We start from the raw sequence: 16,447 nt of genomic DNA, 5'->3' as shown, positions 1-16,447 counted from the left end.
GAGGGAGAGATTGGAATTGTAGAAGCCCAGGTTAAAATACTGGCTCCACCACTATTTCCACTACAACCTTGAAGATACTTAGTATCTCTGAGTTCTATTTCCACATCTGCAAATTAGTAATGTTACACAGGAAGTTATAAAGATTAATAAAAATTGGCAATATTCATGGAATGCTTATTAGAGGTCAATCACAAGGTAAATCCTTTAAATGAATATCCTAATTATTTGTAATAACCATACCAGACCATTTTATAGATGAAGAAACTGAGACTTTAAAAGACTTATATATATGTTCATACAGCTATAAGTGATGGAGCTAGCATCTGAACTCAGATATTATAACTTCAAAACTGCAGTCTTTAATTGATAAAATTCATAAACCCCTTATAGGACAAAGTATATACAGAGTAGGTACTTATTAAAAGTGTTGAAATAAAACTAATAGCACCTATTATCATCACTGTCCTATGTCATCTTTGTTTTTATATGAAGCTTATTAAAATAGTACTGGGAATGAATGTTGCAATTTCCAAACAGTTTTTATGGACTCATGACAAGACATACAGAGTCTACTATTTCTAAATTACAAATCTGATGTCACATTCCAGTTTGAAGGTTTCAAAGAATTCTTACTGTCGATCTTAACCATACAGGTTATGAAACACAAAATCTTCTAAGGCATAGAATATGCAGCAAATAGAACCTTTTAAAATGTGAACACTTATTATTTTCCACCACTGTTATTTATATATAGTATTCTCTTGAATAGTATTCTATTCTTTGCGCCTTTGCACTACATATAATGCCTTTCCTAACTCTGAGAAACTCTTCATTATCATTTGAGTTTAAGATCAAATGTAAACTCTAGTCCTTCCCAATTCCCTAAGCAAACTCTAGTCCTTCCCAATTCCCTAAGCAATTATTACATTAACTTAATTATACTTTTCCATATTTCAACAAATTTTAAGGTACTATATCTCTCAGCAACTAAAGGTTCATAGAAACCTCTTTATATATGGTCAGTATAACCCTTAACTACAAATACTGAAATGACTGATTCCTATGTATATCTGAATTGAAACTAAAGATTCAGTTTTATTACTTTTTGTATTACCGTAATACCTAACCAAATGCCAGAAACATCATCGGCCTCTAAATAAATTTTTATTTACTTATAGATCGATTAAGTTAACAGGGGAAAAAATCTTTAAAAAGATATGCACTTTACATATAGTATCCTCCAAAGAAACCGTAAACTGGATCTACCAAAATGTATAGCAGTTCAGAAAAAACCTATATTCAATCTTGAATAAGAAACTTATTTTGTTCTTAAAGGTTATAGTTCAAGAAAGAAGTAAACTAGAGCATTAGAAGAATATCCTAACAAACTTAGTACATATTGAGGTCTAAAACATCTATTCAACAGTCATTCACTGACCACTTATAAATACACTAAAGTCTTATGTCAGTGTAAATATTCATTTTCTCAAGAAAAGTTGGAGAGTGTCTAAAACTATCCTTAAAATATATAGTTTGTGGCTTGAAGGAGAAAATTATACCATTTTAGTTTTCTATAATAAAGATAGGACTCCATGCTGAGTTATTTGAAGGGAAGAAGAGACAGTAAGAAGAATGCCATTTCAGATGAAAGAGAGTATTAGAAAAACACCTAGGGCACCTGGGTGACTCAGTTAAGCATCTGCCTTCCATTCAGGTCATGATCCTGGAGTCCCTGCTTAGTAGGGAGCCTGCTTTTCCCTCTCCCTTGGCTTCTCTCTCCCTGCTTGTGCTCTCTCTCACACACATGCTCTCTCTAATAAATAAGATCTTTTTTTTTTTTATAAAAACACCTGGAACTAGCCAAAAGTTAGTACAGTTGACTCCTGAACTATGCAGATCCATTTATATGCAGATTTTTTATAGTACAGTACTATAAATGTATTTTTTCTTTCATGATTTTCTTACTAATGTTTCCTTTTCCCTAGCTTACTTTATTGGAAGAATGCAATATACAACACATACAACATGTAAAATATGTGTTATTTATGTTATTAGTAAGGCATCTGATCAACAGTAGGCTACTAGTAGGTAATTCTGAGGGAGCCAAAAGTTATATAAAGATTTGACCACATGGGAGGCTGGTGCCCCAACCTCCAAGTTGTACAAGGGTCAACTATAGTTGTATAAAGGATATGGAAAGATGGTGTAGCAGAAATGATGAAGATAAAAAAAAAAAAGAAAGAAAGAAAGAAAGCCACGACTAGACTATGAAGACCAGAGTACCACAAAAACTCCTCTACCTCTAAGGGTTTTTTTTTTTTTTTTTTCTTTTTTTGGAAAGACAATGTGAAGAAGTCAGCATAGGAAGCTGACGTCCAGAAAAGTTAAATGACCACTCACGTGCACACTGCTAATAGATTGCAGAAAAGATAGAACCTGAATTCAGTTTATCTTAGTTCCAACTACAAATTACCACCAAATTTATTATTTAATATTATACTATGATTTATTTTGCCCATTAATAAGTCTCTACATTTATTTCAAAAGAACCATTGCAAAAGAATCCTTAAAATACTGTTGCAAGTGAGGGCTGGGGGGTGCAGTTTGCACCATGGTGTATCTAGGACACTCTGGTGCTATCAGCAGGTACTACCCAGGTAGGTATGGAGGGGCTCTGGGAGGGCCTACATTTTCCAGACAAACTCAGGATCTGCTGTATAGTTACTTTGCTGCTGGAGCTGTACAGGATGGGCAAGCAGAAACTGATGAACTGCAGAGATGCCTGACACCTGAAGGATACAAACCTTTTAACCTGGAAACTTGTTGGCTTATGATTTCAATGCTGGGTACAGATATGTCAGGCACAATGGGTTTCAATGAATTTAAAGAACTCTGGGCTGTTCTGAAGGGTTGGACACAACACTTCATCAGTTTTGACAGTGATTGGAGTGGAACAGTGGATCCTCAAGAACTGCAGAGGGCCCTGACCACAATGGGATTTCGGTTGAGTTCCCAAGCTGTGAATTCAATTGCAAAATGATACGACACCAATTTCAAGATCACTTTCAATGACTACATCACCTGCTGCATCAAACTGCCAGATCTGACAGCTTTCAAAGATGGGATACTGCTCAACAAGGTGCTGTGAATTTCCCCTATGATGATTTCATTCAACGTGTCATGAGTCTTTAAACCAAGAAGTGGCTGAATGAACAAAATCAACATTCCAACTAGAGTTCTCTTTAGCTGTTAGTCTTTGCCTTAAGTAACATGTGTAAACTTGCACTGTTGCTTTTCTTTAATTAGCGGTCATAAAAGTTTATCACTTTAGGTACAACTGAAGTTTTTAGTATTAATAATAAATTCTTCGGAATTTTGCTAATACAATATCAAGTCTCTTACACCTTAAAACTTCCTTGCGCCATTGTCAGTGATGCCTTATTTTCTTGTTAAGGCCCTCTGATATAAATTTCAGTGTGTAAAATGTTTAAGGCACATTATACATTTTCATTGTAAGATACTTAAAATCCTTTCATCAGATTCCAACTCTATCTTTCTTCTAGAAAAGTTTTTACCTGGTACTGAAACCTTCATGTATGGAGTATTCTTACAATGCAAATGATTTATACCCACTTGAGTGCAAAAAGACACACACACAAAAAATATGGTAATCCATGTCAAGGTTCACTTTAGTGGAAACTTAGCACAGGCAATAAGGCTTACACATTTTTGATGACCATATGATTGGACAGGAAATGTGAGTGATTATTTTCTGCCTCTTGAAAACTACTAAATCATGTGAGTGGCAAATACTATTTGTCACCAAGTTCTTTGCCATCATCCACCTAGACCTTTGTTATAAAGGTCTTACAAATTATAAGCTATGTAAAAAAAAAAACTGACAAAAAAGTTTTTAACAATTAATAGAATATATAAAAATATTAACTAAGGTTATTTTTGGCTTGTGAGATTCTAGGAGACTTAATTTCCTTATAGATTTGAGTATTTTCTAAGTTTTCAATAATGTGTATACTTTTCTTTTAAAATCAGAAGTTATTTTTTAAAATATTGACATATCCATTTTGATATGCCATGTGTTCACTCTTACATTAAAAAATATACGCCGCAAAAAAACTGGAAAGAGAATCAAATGTTGATATTGCTACCACTGGAAATCGGGGGCACAAATTTACTTTCTTCTTTCCTACTACTTTTCCAAATACTCTCTGATAAGCAAGTACTATATTTTTAATGGAAGACAATTTTTTTTTTTTGGATTTTTAAGCCATGTTCTTTTAAGTAAGATTTGGAATCTAATACTGGTTGTGCCTCTTCCTGACTATGTGATTTAACCATCTGGATACTCTGTTTCCCTATCTTTGAAAAGGAGATTAATATTTACTGCATGGAGTAGTTCTGAATAGAAAAATTATGTTGGGATAATTAGCACTAATAATGCTTCGGTTCTTAAATTTCAACCTGGACTGGCTGGCTCTTTCTTGGAAGGGAGCTTAATATGAAACAATGAAACATGAAACAATGAAACAATGAAACAATGAAATTAGTCTATTTTCTCCATGGCAGCAGAATATCTGTCTCATTTTAGCACACAATATGAGAGCTATTATTCAGATGATCAATTAGTTGTCAATCAATGAAAAAATAAAAACAGTTCTAGGCAAAAATGAATTAATTAATAAAATGAAATTGAAATGAAATGAAATGAAATAAAATAAAATACTTTTAGGATGCCTGAGTGGCTCAGTGGTTTAGCACCTGCCTTCGGCCCAGGGTGTGATCCCAGAGTCCTGGGATTGAGTCCCGCATCGGGCTGCCTGCATGGAGCCTGCTTCTCCCTCTGCCTATGTTTCTGCCTCTCTTTCTTCCTGTGTCTCTCATGAATAAATAAATAAAAACCTCTAAAAAAAATAAAACCCCAAAAGAACAAAACAAAGCAAATTTAGAAATTACTTAAAACAGCACATCTTCTGCTCCCTTCCCCAAAAGTTTTTTTTTTGTTTTTCATTTTGAATTTAGGAACTAAAATAAATTTAATCAATAAACTTGTTCATAAAAAATAAAAAGAATGTGCAAACACAGCAACTGTAACAGTATCAAAAAATATCAATGGAGAACTCAATATATTTCAAATTGTGTCTGAAAGCTACTGGAACATGTGATAATTAAGTTAACTATTCATAAGAGATTTCTTATAGTTGAATGATATTCAAATTATATACACAAATATCCTAACTGAAAGGTTAAAGAAGAAGAAAAGTGTAGTTATATCAAAACTCTATTTGACTCAAATTTAGAAGTATATAGTAATAATATTCATTGTTTTATTTATATATCACACATGCACTAATGTCTAATTAAATGGCACTAAAAGTCATTGCTTCCAAATATTTGGCAATCTTCTAATTTAAAAGAAATATATGTATTGATTTTATAAATTAATGCATAGAGCTAAAACTGAAATTATTTTTATCATGTTAGTGTTTACTTTAAAACAGAAAACTGAATATCTCATGTCTCATTTATCATAAAGGTTTTATGTTCTGCCCAGAGACATTATAAATATATACTCTTCTCCCTTTGAATTAGTAGAAGCATTTTTTAAAAAATTTATCTATTTATTTATTCATGAGAGACACAGAGAGAGCGATAGAGGCAGAGACACAGGCAGAGGGAGAAGCAGACTCCATGCAGGGAGCCTGACGTGGGACTCAATCCTGGGTCTCCAGGATCATGCCCTGGGCTGAAGGCAGCACTAAACTGCTGAGCCACCGGGGCTGCCCTAGTAGAAGCATTTTTAAAACATAATCAGTAGATCAAAAATATTTTAAATATTATAAGCTTTATCCTAAATCCCCTTGCTTACATAGATTTTGGATTCCTCAGACTGGTAATCTTTCAGGAATGTCATGACTCATTTATGCAATTTCAGGAAAACACATGTTTCAAATATCTCTCATAAAACACTGGCTATACAGGCTGAAGTGAAGTACACACTTTACTTTCAAAAATAATCTGGATGATACTATTTACCTGGAAGAACAAAAATGTACACTAGATATACTGAATTAACTATTTATAATAATCAAATAAAGTACTTAGGGGATCCCTGGGTGGCGCAACGGTTTAGCGCCTGCCTTTGGCCCAGGGCGCGATCCTGGAGACCTGGGATCGAATCCCACATCGGGCTCCCGGTGCATGGAGCCTGCTTCTACCTCTGCCTATGTCTCTGCCTCTCTCTCTCTGTCTCTCTCTGTGATTATCATAAATAAATAAAAAATTTAAAAAAAAAACAAATAAAGTACTTAATACTGCCAATTAAAATGCACTTATTAGGTATTTAAGATGAGCCAGGATCATGCTACTACCCCTTCTACGTTAATGTGATTATCATAGGATTATGTCTAAATTATTCTAACAGTAGAGAATATAATTTCAGGAAAAATCATATAGATACCAAAGACATACATTGTATAATTTTCATAGATTAAGATTTGCCTGGCTCTAGAAAGCACCTGACTTAGGCTCAACATTTTAAAGTAAGAAGAGGGATGCCTCGGTGGTTCAGCAGTTGAGTGTCTGCTTTCGGCTCAGGTCGTGGTCCCATGGTCTTGGGATCAAGTCCCACTGCCTCTGTCTCTGCCTGTGTCTCTCTCTGTGTCTCTCATGAATAAATAAATAAAATCTTCAAAAATAAAGTAAAAAGAGATGACTGCCATTCAGTATGCTCTGTCTAAGCATTGTTTGCTGGAATCCTACCACTCTGATATCCCTCACAAAACAAGTTCCCCACCATAAACTACTTAATAGCCATGGGGTTCAAAATTAAACAATTTATAAGAATATCTTACATAACATCTTTGAGTTTTCATTAGATAATTAAATATATTAGGTTCTTTTACAGTTAAAGGTCTTTTACTCATTGCTTGTATGTTCATAAAACCATTTTCAATAATCATTCTAAAATAGATGAATTTAGGCCTTCTTGATATATTAAAGAAAATTTCACCTTTCATGTGCTGGGATCTTCATCTGCTGAGCTGGCAAATATTTATTGCTATATTAATTTATTGTTTAAATGGTCAAAAAGGTAAATAAATAAGGTAAAAAGGTAAATAAATAAAACCTTTATTACACAACTTGTAATAAAGGTAGGAGAGAGAAAATACATTTGGATTATTTCAAGCACTGATATGACTTAACAGATTATTTCAAACTCTGATATGTATTAATTTTTAATAGATGGTATATACATGAACCAGACCAATGCCATTTTGGACATCTCTGCCATGATGAGGGCTCTGTGACCTGTAACTTATAGCACACAGCCCCCTTCACTTCCTACATTCTTTTCTTTTATTTAACCACATCCTTAAGTACACCCTTGGGACATAACATCCTTGATGTCCCCCTGGAAATACGACACTTATTCTTAAACATTCTCCTCTTGGATGGTCCCCAGCATGTACTCCCAGTCTCTAGGACTATAAAAGCAAGTCTAAAGAGAAATGGGGTTGTAGAGATCTACTCCTCTTGCAGCTGCCCAAGACACACTTCTATCTGTAAGTCCCCTTAATCATTTCTTGTCAAATTGGACTTATTGGCCTTTATCTTCAGTCTTAGGGCTCCTACAGCCTTTGGAGGTAGTTTCACATACACCTCCCCTTCAAAGAACAGTAAATATAATACAGAGGAAGAGATCATTAGCAGTTGGGGAAGGGAGACAGACAGCAGTCATGAAGAAAAGTCATGGTAAAGAGCCTGAATTTTTACCTGTAATATAAGAGAAAGTCTCTGTATGATTTTAAGTAGAGGAATGTCAAGTATATTTTTTAAAGGTCTACTCGTCTACAATGTGAAGATCAGATTTGGAAATGGTAGACAACTATGCTAGTAGTACAAGTGAAGAATGATGCATTACATGAGTGGAAAGTGAGGTAGGGGGATACAGATTATGTTTCTGACGTGCAGCTAATAGGATTTGATAATGACTTAAATGTGAGAGTGGGTTAAAAAAAAGATAAATCAAAGACAACCTTTTTCCCTTAAGTAGATGGATGGCAGTTCTGCTGAAGCTATCTATATAAGGAAAATTAAGAAAACAGGCTGAGAGAAGAAAAGAAAAAACACTATATTTTAAGAACTTACTATATGTCCAAATAGAAATCTCAAACAGGAAATTGCATCTGACTTTGGGGGTCAATAGAAAAGTCAAGGATTTAAAAGAAAAAACTCATTTTCAGAGAGTTACAGTGACTTTCCCAAGGTTATACATTAGTAGCAGACCTAAAATAAAATTTTATACTATACTTCAATAATAATTTTTTAAGATTATTTATTTATTTATTTATTTATTTATTTATTTATTTATTTATTTTTAGAGAGAGAGAGAGAGAGAGAGAGAGAGGCAGAGAGAGAAGCAGGCTCCATGCAGATAGCCCGACGCGGGACTTGATCCCAGGTCTCCAGGATCACACCCCGGGCTGAAGGCGGCACTAAACCCCTGTGCCACCGGTCTGCCCATAATAAAATTTTAAAAAGGAAATGTAAACCAATATGTAAGTTTTAATTTTTTAGCAGAAACATTTTAAAAAGTTTTTAAAAATTGAAATTTTATAAAAATTTAGTTAACCGATGTATCTAAAATATTCTTTTTAATACATAATAAAAATTAGTTTTCTTTTTTACATAACAGACCTGGGAAAATAGGTATATTTTACACTTAAACCTCATCCCAATCCAGATTAACCATATTTATTTATTTTGCTTTCAGTTTTTTAAAAATGAAGTATGGCTGACATATTAATTTCAGGTGAACAGACTTGATAATTCTATACATTACAATATGCTTACCATGACAGGTGTAAGCACTTTCACCATATAAAATTATTATAATGTTATTGACTATATTCCCTATGTTGTACTTTTCTTCCTGTGGCTTCTTTATTTTACAACTGAAAGTCTGTACCTCTTAATCCCTTTCACCTATTTGCCTATCCTTTCACCCCTAACTCCCTCCAGACTGTTCAACAGCACATGTAACTAGTGGCCACTGTATTAAACAGTGCAGCTCCAGAAAGAACCCAGCTAACTTATATAATGTTTTAAAATTGATAAATATATTGTCATAACATAGCAGACTGAATTGCAGGAAAGGCTCTTAGGATAGCATATAAAATCCTTAACATGGTCTCAAAGGCCCTGCCATAATCTGTGGGTCATGGAATTCAGATGAACTATACTGAGGATTCTTTAGGGGAACAGAAAGAACATATTAGTTTTATCCAATCTCTTATTGCTAATAAAGTTATCCCTAGTAAGCAAAGAAACAACAACAAAAACCCCACAAGTAATCATTTGTTGCATGTGTTAAAGAATGGAATTAATGTTCTATTCCAACATTGACTAAGTCACTAATACTTATTACTATATTACAACCAAAGTCTAAAACAGTTAGGTCTAAGCATGCACCATATACTAAACTGGCCCTAATGGAAACCTCATTACTCACCTTTACTAAAGGTTAACAAATATTTCACCTGATAAAACAAAAATTACTTGCAGTCTTGAAAGTGCTAAACGATATATATAAGGAGTTACTTCCCTTTAGAATATGAGAATACTGGGGTGCCTGGGTGGCACAGTTAAGCACCTCACCTAGGTCATGATCTCAGGGTCATGAGATCAAGCCCCATGTTGGGCTCCATGCTTGGCATGGAATCTGCTTGAGATTCTCTCTCTCCCTCTGCCATTCCCACTTATGCTTGCTCTCTCTGAAAGATAAATAAATCTTAAAAAAAAAAAAATTATGAGAGTACTAAGAGTTGGGAATTCTGTTTTTCATCTTCGTCTTCCTAATGCCCACCATAGTACCTGGCACAAAGAAAATATTCAGTGATATTTCTTCTGTACTTGATTCAGCTGAGTCATTCTAATTAAACTAATTATCATCTATGAGCTTCATCACTGAAGAATTTTCATAAATTAAGTAATATTTAAGAGACTCCATGTTGAGCACAATGACTAACTCCAGAACAGAAGCTGGGTATATATTATTCTGCTAACATTATTTAAGTGTGATAAATGTTTTTTATTAGATATCATAAAAACAAGCGAAATTTTTTTTTTCCCTACATTCGTTCACTGCAGCTTCCAGTGAAACTAGATATTACCTTGGATTCCAAACCCTGCTACATTTGCTCTGGGAAAAAAAAAAAGGCAATGTTTCAAAACATATTTTTATATTTTAAAAATCTTCTTGACACTAAGGTAGTATTAGAAACTCTAAAAATAATCAAACACTTAGAATGTCACAGAATTTCACCCCTTAGGAAGAATACATAAAAAATATTGTCAGAAATATTTAATATTCTCTCTTGTTTATCCTCAAGAAATCACTTATCCTCAAGAAACTGCTTCACTGATTTGTCCCCAATCCAAATCCAAATTTTTATACCTGTGTTTTTACATATTTATATCTTTTAATATGGATATAGCAATATGTGCTATTATTTTAAAATATATAACCTCTGAATTCAAAGATAACAAAACATCATTTCTGAGAGACTTTGTAAAAATCAGTTAAATTATGCTTAGTTCTTTATTTTAGCTGTAAGAGAGTTATAGGGAATTCCTAGGAGACTATATAGTTCAGCTAGGGATCCCCCACATATACCAACTGAGTTAGTCAACTAAACTCCAGGTCAGTGTATTTCATATATGGCTTTACTCTCCAGTAGTGGGTTATGAAATCAACTTAGTGAATTGTGATCAGCATTTTTAAAGAATAGAAAAGAAAAAAAATAGTGCAGCATATCATATATGATAAGGGCAAATACTGTTACACAAAAATTTTGCTTGTGTTTGGGTTTATGGAATCAAAATGTGGAATGATGGTTTGAAACCCAATGTTATAGACAGACACTTTCCAATGAACACAAATGCATTCTTTTAAAATATGGCTTATTTCATTTTGGGAACACAGCAATCTTTCTCTCACAAATGTATATAATCTTGGACTTAGCAATTCCACTTTTTAAAAAAAGCATACTTGCACACATGCAAAACTGTGCACAAGTAAGAGTACTCATCACAAAATTATCTGTGGTATCAAGAACTAGAAACAAATTCAACTGTCATCAATAGGGTACTACGTGAATAAATTATGGCACATCAATATAATGGAATTCTATGAAGTCATAAAAAAATTCTATGCAGGAAAAAAAAAACTCTGTGTAGAATAGTAACATTTCCTATTACTGAGATGGAAATATTTGCTTATGTGAAAAAAGTAAGGTGCAAAAAAAAAAAAAAAAAAAAAAAAAAGTAAGGTGCAGAACAGTATGCACTATGCTATTTTTTGTTCATATTTGGTGGGGGTGGGGAGAAGGTACTCAGAATCTATCATTGTTTCTGAAGATTCAAAATAAATACATAAAACCTAAACATGGTGATTATTAAAGAAAGAAGTAGGGATCTGAGCAGGTGAGGAACAGATATAAAATAGGAGATTTTTCACTATTTAAAGGTTTCTAGTTTTTGAAACATCAAAATAACACCTATGTAAAAAGAGACACAAAAAGAGATACAAGATACAAGTGACTTCTTTAGAAAATGGAAAAGCTAAAGAAATATCTAATTAAATAGAGAAGCCTAAATGAGCTCTTAAGTTTTTCAAAAACATTTTGTATTAAAAAGTTCTTATTATTCCTACAATTTTACCCTCCAGAGACAAAAAGATAATTGAGTTACTCTTCTGAAGATGCTTCAAATTATTTTAAATCGTGTATCCCTCCACTCAGTCTCCTCTCTGACATTCTATTTTTGATCTTAATATACCTAGCTACTCAAAGGCATCTCTGGAAAGTTTAGGAACAGAAAAAACAGTGGGTTCTCTTCTTACCTCCAATACCTATTAGAACTGTGGCCTCACCCAAGACTCTATATTTCATCACAGATCAGATATATTATTAAATGCAAAACTTAAACTATATTCCTGCCATTATCTAAAATGCACTCTCTCATTCATTCAATGTATATTGAACACTAACTACCATGTCTCAAACTGTGAGGACTTATTTTCTATTCTCAACAACTCATGGTGCAGCAGGTGAATCTGGACTACAAGGAGTCTGTTACTTAGTCTCAAACTATATACATCTACTACTGCCCACCCTAATCTTAAAAAAAAAAATAGAGAAGACTAGACATGCTACTTCACTGAACCTGCCAATCCCAAACTAGATTCTCTATGTCAAGATCAGCAAATTAACATGATATAACACAAATACTAAAATGTTATCTTCAATGATCTTGGACTATGAATACACAAGATAATATATTCCTTATTATCTAAATTGGTAATCATTCATTAATCCATTAAATAATAGTAACAGCTAGCATTTCTTTTGAGCACATAATACAAATTAAGGCTTTGTATTAAGTACTTCAAGGGGATTACTTTAACATACAAAGAAATACCATGGATTAAGTCTTTTTATTGTCCATATTTTATTTTCATTTTTTACATTTCTTCATGTTTTTATTTAAATTAGTTAGTTAACATACAATGTAATATTAGTAACAGATATAGAATTTAGTGATTCACTTAAATATAACATCTAGTGCTCATCACTCCAAGTGTACTCCTTATTTTAAAAATGGGGACGCTGGGCATAGAGGGTTTGAAGACTCTGCCCAAGGCTAACTTACCAGTAAGCAACAGAGCAAATACTGGAACTTAGGTATTTAATACCAAAGTCCAAATTTAAAAATCCCAATTAAAAACTTGTAAGGCTTACTGATTTCATTACTTTATATTTTTCAAAATAACTTAATTTTATAAAAATAAAAATATAAAGCTGATAAGCATACTGACTATACTAATAACTGAATAAAGGCAAAGAGAATAAAATTTTTTCTTAACCTTAGTGTTAAGGTTTTTAAAGTGTTAAGGTTAACCTTAGTGTTAAGGTTTAGTGTTTCTAAAACCTCGATTATTCTTGATAATGTTTATATCTTCATATGCATTATATACCTCACTTATAAATGATTAACACTAATAAATATGCATATATGTAACCTAAAAATCCCACTTCCAAAAATTTATCCAAGTTAAACTGAAAAAAAAAAAAAAAGGTAGGTAAATAAGCACGAAGACATTTGCTAAAACATCATTTAAAAGAAAAAAATAGTTAAAAGCTGAGTGTCCACAAATAATGGATTGGGATAATTCATAATCACATTTTTCATGAATTACAGTAGTTAAATACAATGAGGAAGATATTTGTGCTCATAGGAAAATGTATCCAAAAGAAAAAAAAAAGTATGCCACAGAACAGTAATATAATTACATATCTGTTAATATAAAAAAATTATGAAAAGAAATATATCAAACTGTTCCACTGGAGTTGGAATTATAAAGGAACTTTCACTTTCTGTTTGTAAGTGTAAATATTACATTTTAGATAGTACTTTTTTTGGTGAATAGATTTTATAGTCAGCCCCATAAAAATGCTTTATTTACATAAAAATATATATCTTAATGATAAATAAAAGAGGAAGACCTGTTCTGTACTAACTTAATGCATTAAAAATAACATTTGTTTTTTTATAGATAAAAATATGTAATTTTTTAGTTAATACAAATTAACTGATTCATCTTTTTTTAAATATCTCAAAGAGTCCAACATCTTTACCAAATACCTTATTTTCAATTTGTACTCCCACCTGAAAATGCACTGAACAATTACTGAATTCTTCTAAGAATAAAGAAGAATGGCCAGTTTCTCTTCACTGAAGAGTCACGCATTTTAATGTTTCATAAGAACTCATTTTTGAACCTGACAATCTGGGTAGAGGAAATTAAATCCTAACAATAAAAGGCCTCAGGAGAGTAATCTACTATTAAATCTCTGAAGGAAGTGAGATCATAAGATTTTGTGAAAATCAAGTAAGTTTTTTTCTAAAATGAAACTAATCCAAATTTTATTACATTATGACAAAAAGCCATTAAAAATCATAATGCATAATTCATAATCCTTTCATATTTTTAACTGAATGTATTTACACCATTAAAATAGTGACTGGAAATACTTACTACGCCCTTAGTATCAATTCTTAAAAATTCTTTCATAGTGAAAATACTCCATTTAAGAAGCATAATAAAAAAAAAAAGAAAAAAGAAACCCAACTAAATAAATAGATGAGTCTCCTAAATATACTCCACTACATGATCACAAAATGATAAATTAATGTCCTTGAAGAGAAAAAAACACAAGCAGAGAATAACAAATAGCAATGCCACATTTAATGAGAACTTAAGATATAATGGAGTCAGAGAAGTGCACTAACCTCTTCTTGGAAGGGAAAGATGCCCTCCCTATTCCTAAGCTGGAACTAGGGCTTGAATGCTAAGGAAAACTGAAGAAAAAGTTCTCAGGAGGGAATTTTAACAGATAAACAAAACTCTGGCTGCACATAACAAGCTCCACTACAAACTCTTGAGATTACACATTTGGGCGTCTATCAGCACACACTAAACAACAATTGAGCATGTCAGATGTCAATCTGAAGTAACACCAAAATGCTGTACCAACAGTCACATTCACAGTACACAAGAAGACAGTAAAAGAGACATGGGTCAACCTCAGTTATGGGTTTCATTTGGCTGGGTTTGGACTGCTTGTCATTAAAACTACTATAATAAGACAGGGCTGGTTTCACGAAATCAGTATCACAAACTTCAGAGGCTTAAAGCATAAGTAAAACTGAAGGTTAAGAATCTGGTATTTTCTACTTAGTTAATATATTATTTTCACAAGGGTGATGAACTCATACTGACTGTATACCCAAATATTCCCCCAGGATGTCAGTATAAGTGTTATTATAGCTTAAAAGATATAAGACACCATTATTTATTTGGTAATACAAACAGTCTTTTTGATCCAAACTGTGGGACCTTTCTAACAAACAGCTGTACTTTTAATCATGGCAATAAAACAGAAGCACAACAGTCTCTGTCAAGCTCTGTTGAATCCTACAAAGAAAATGTCATTTTCAGATTCTTGGCTGATATTTATGGGAATAACTGATTTCAGCTCTGAGTTTAACCTTTAAGTTACTTGCACCATCTTACTTGGAATCTTCAGAAAGGATAAAGTATTTTGGCACTTACATGATAAATAAATGTTATAGATATTAAATTACAGGCAATTTCTTAATTTAAATTTTCTTACTGTATATATGCCTTTAAACTTTCCAAAACTAATTAAATAAAGCAAGGATGTCACTATAAATATAAATCTCCTTAGACAGGAAAATTTTATCATGAAAAGAAATCCTCAGATGAATTGTTCTGAGTGATAAGAGACTACTTCCACTTGCATTTAATCTCATAATATTGGAATAACTTATTTTGATATCCAGTTAAAAATTCATTTAATATAAATAATACTAACTTAGCTAAAGTATATATCATAAAATGAAAGTGTTAATGACTTATTTAGAGTGGTCAGTTTAATACCCAAATGTGGGGGGATCCCTGGGTGGCTCAGCGGTTTGGCGCCTGCCTTTGGCCCAGGGCGTGATCCTGGAGTCCCGGGGTCGAGTCCCATGTCAGGCTCCCGGCATGGAGCCTGCTTCTCCCTCCTCCTGTGTCTCTGCCTCTCTCTCTCTCCCTATGTCTATCATGAATAAATAAATAAATCTTTAAAAAAAATAAAAAATAAACATTAAAAAAAAAATCCAAATGTGTGTGTGTGTGTGTGTGTGTGTGTGTATTTCATTAAGAACATAGTTGGTACTGATCCTGCAGATCAGAAATTGTAAAATACCGACTTAAATTGGTACCTCTTAAAATTTCTAACATTTTAAAACACAATGTACTATCTTTAACTCATGTCTATAAAATGGAGGATCTGAGAACGATTTATCTATTGGGGAAAGAAGCAATACAGTGGACTTATAATTACCTCCTTAAACTGAAATTTAAACTTGTTTCTCCACAGGAGATCTGAAGCTCACATAGAAGGGTTCCAAATACATTGAACACACCACTCAAAAGAGTAGGGAAAAGATCGGTGGAAGCCTGCTGAAGAGGAGTTCAGCTGAGGGTGTGCTGGAGGGAGCAGAGTGCTTGGAGAAGAGGCTCCTCATACATAGGGTAGGAAGCGTGTATGCTTTTTAAAATGACATTTCCAGAACTCAACCCCTGAAGTTTTCATTCGTCTAGGGTGGGAATGGTAATTTGTACATTTCTTAATAGCACCCCAAGTGATTATCAAGCACAAGCAAGACTGAGGACTGTTAACCTTATTTTCCCTACTCACGTCCCAATGCATTGACTAGGTTTTCCTAGTCATCTGTTCTTTAATAGTTTAACACAACCTCCTCTGGAAAGAACAAACTATATTTTACTCAGAAAAACATG

At 33.0% G+C, this 16,447-nt stretch overlaps 1 protein-coding gene and 1 pseudogene across 3 annotated transcripts in view; one reads left to right on the top strand and one right to left on the bottom strand.

Annotated features, from left to right (window-relative positions):
• The window catches only part of ASCC3 (activating signal cointegrator 1 complex subunit 3), a 347,397-nt gene that overhangs the window by 252,238 nt on the left and 78,712 nt on the right, over positions 1-16,447 (bottom strand). The window lies entirely within an intron of this gene.
• LOC121485272 lies at positions 2,612-3,363 on the top strand (annotated as a pseudogene).

Source organism: Vulpes lagopus, chromosome 1 (genome assembly GCF_018345385.1).
Source record: "Vulpes lagopus strain Blue_001 chromosome 1, ASM1834538v1, whole genome shotgun sequence".
Classification (NCBI taxonomy): Eukaryota; Metazoa; Chordata; class Mammalia; order Carnivora; family Canidae; genus Vulpes; species Vulpes lagopus.
This window is presented reverse-complemented; position numbering and strand designations above follow the sequence as displayed.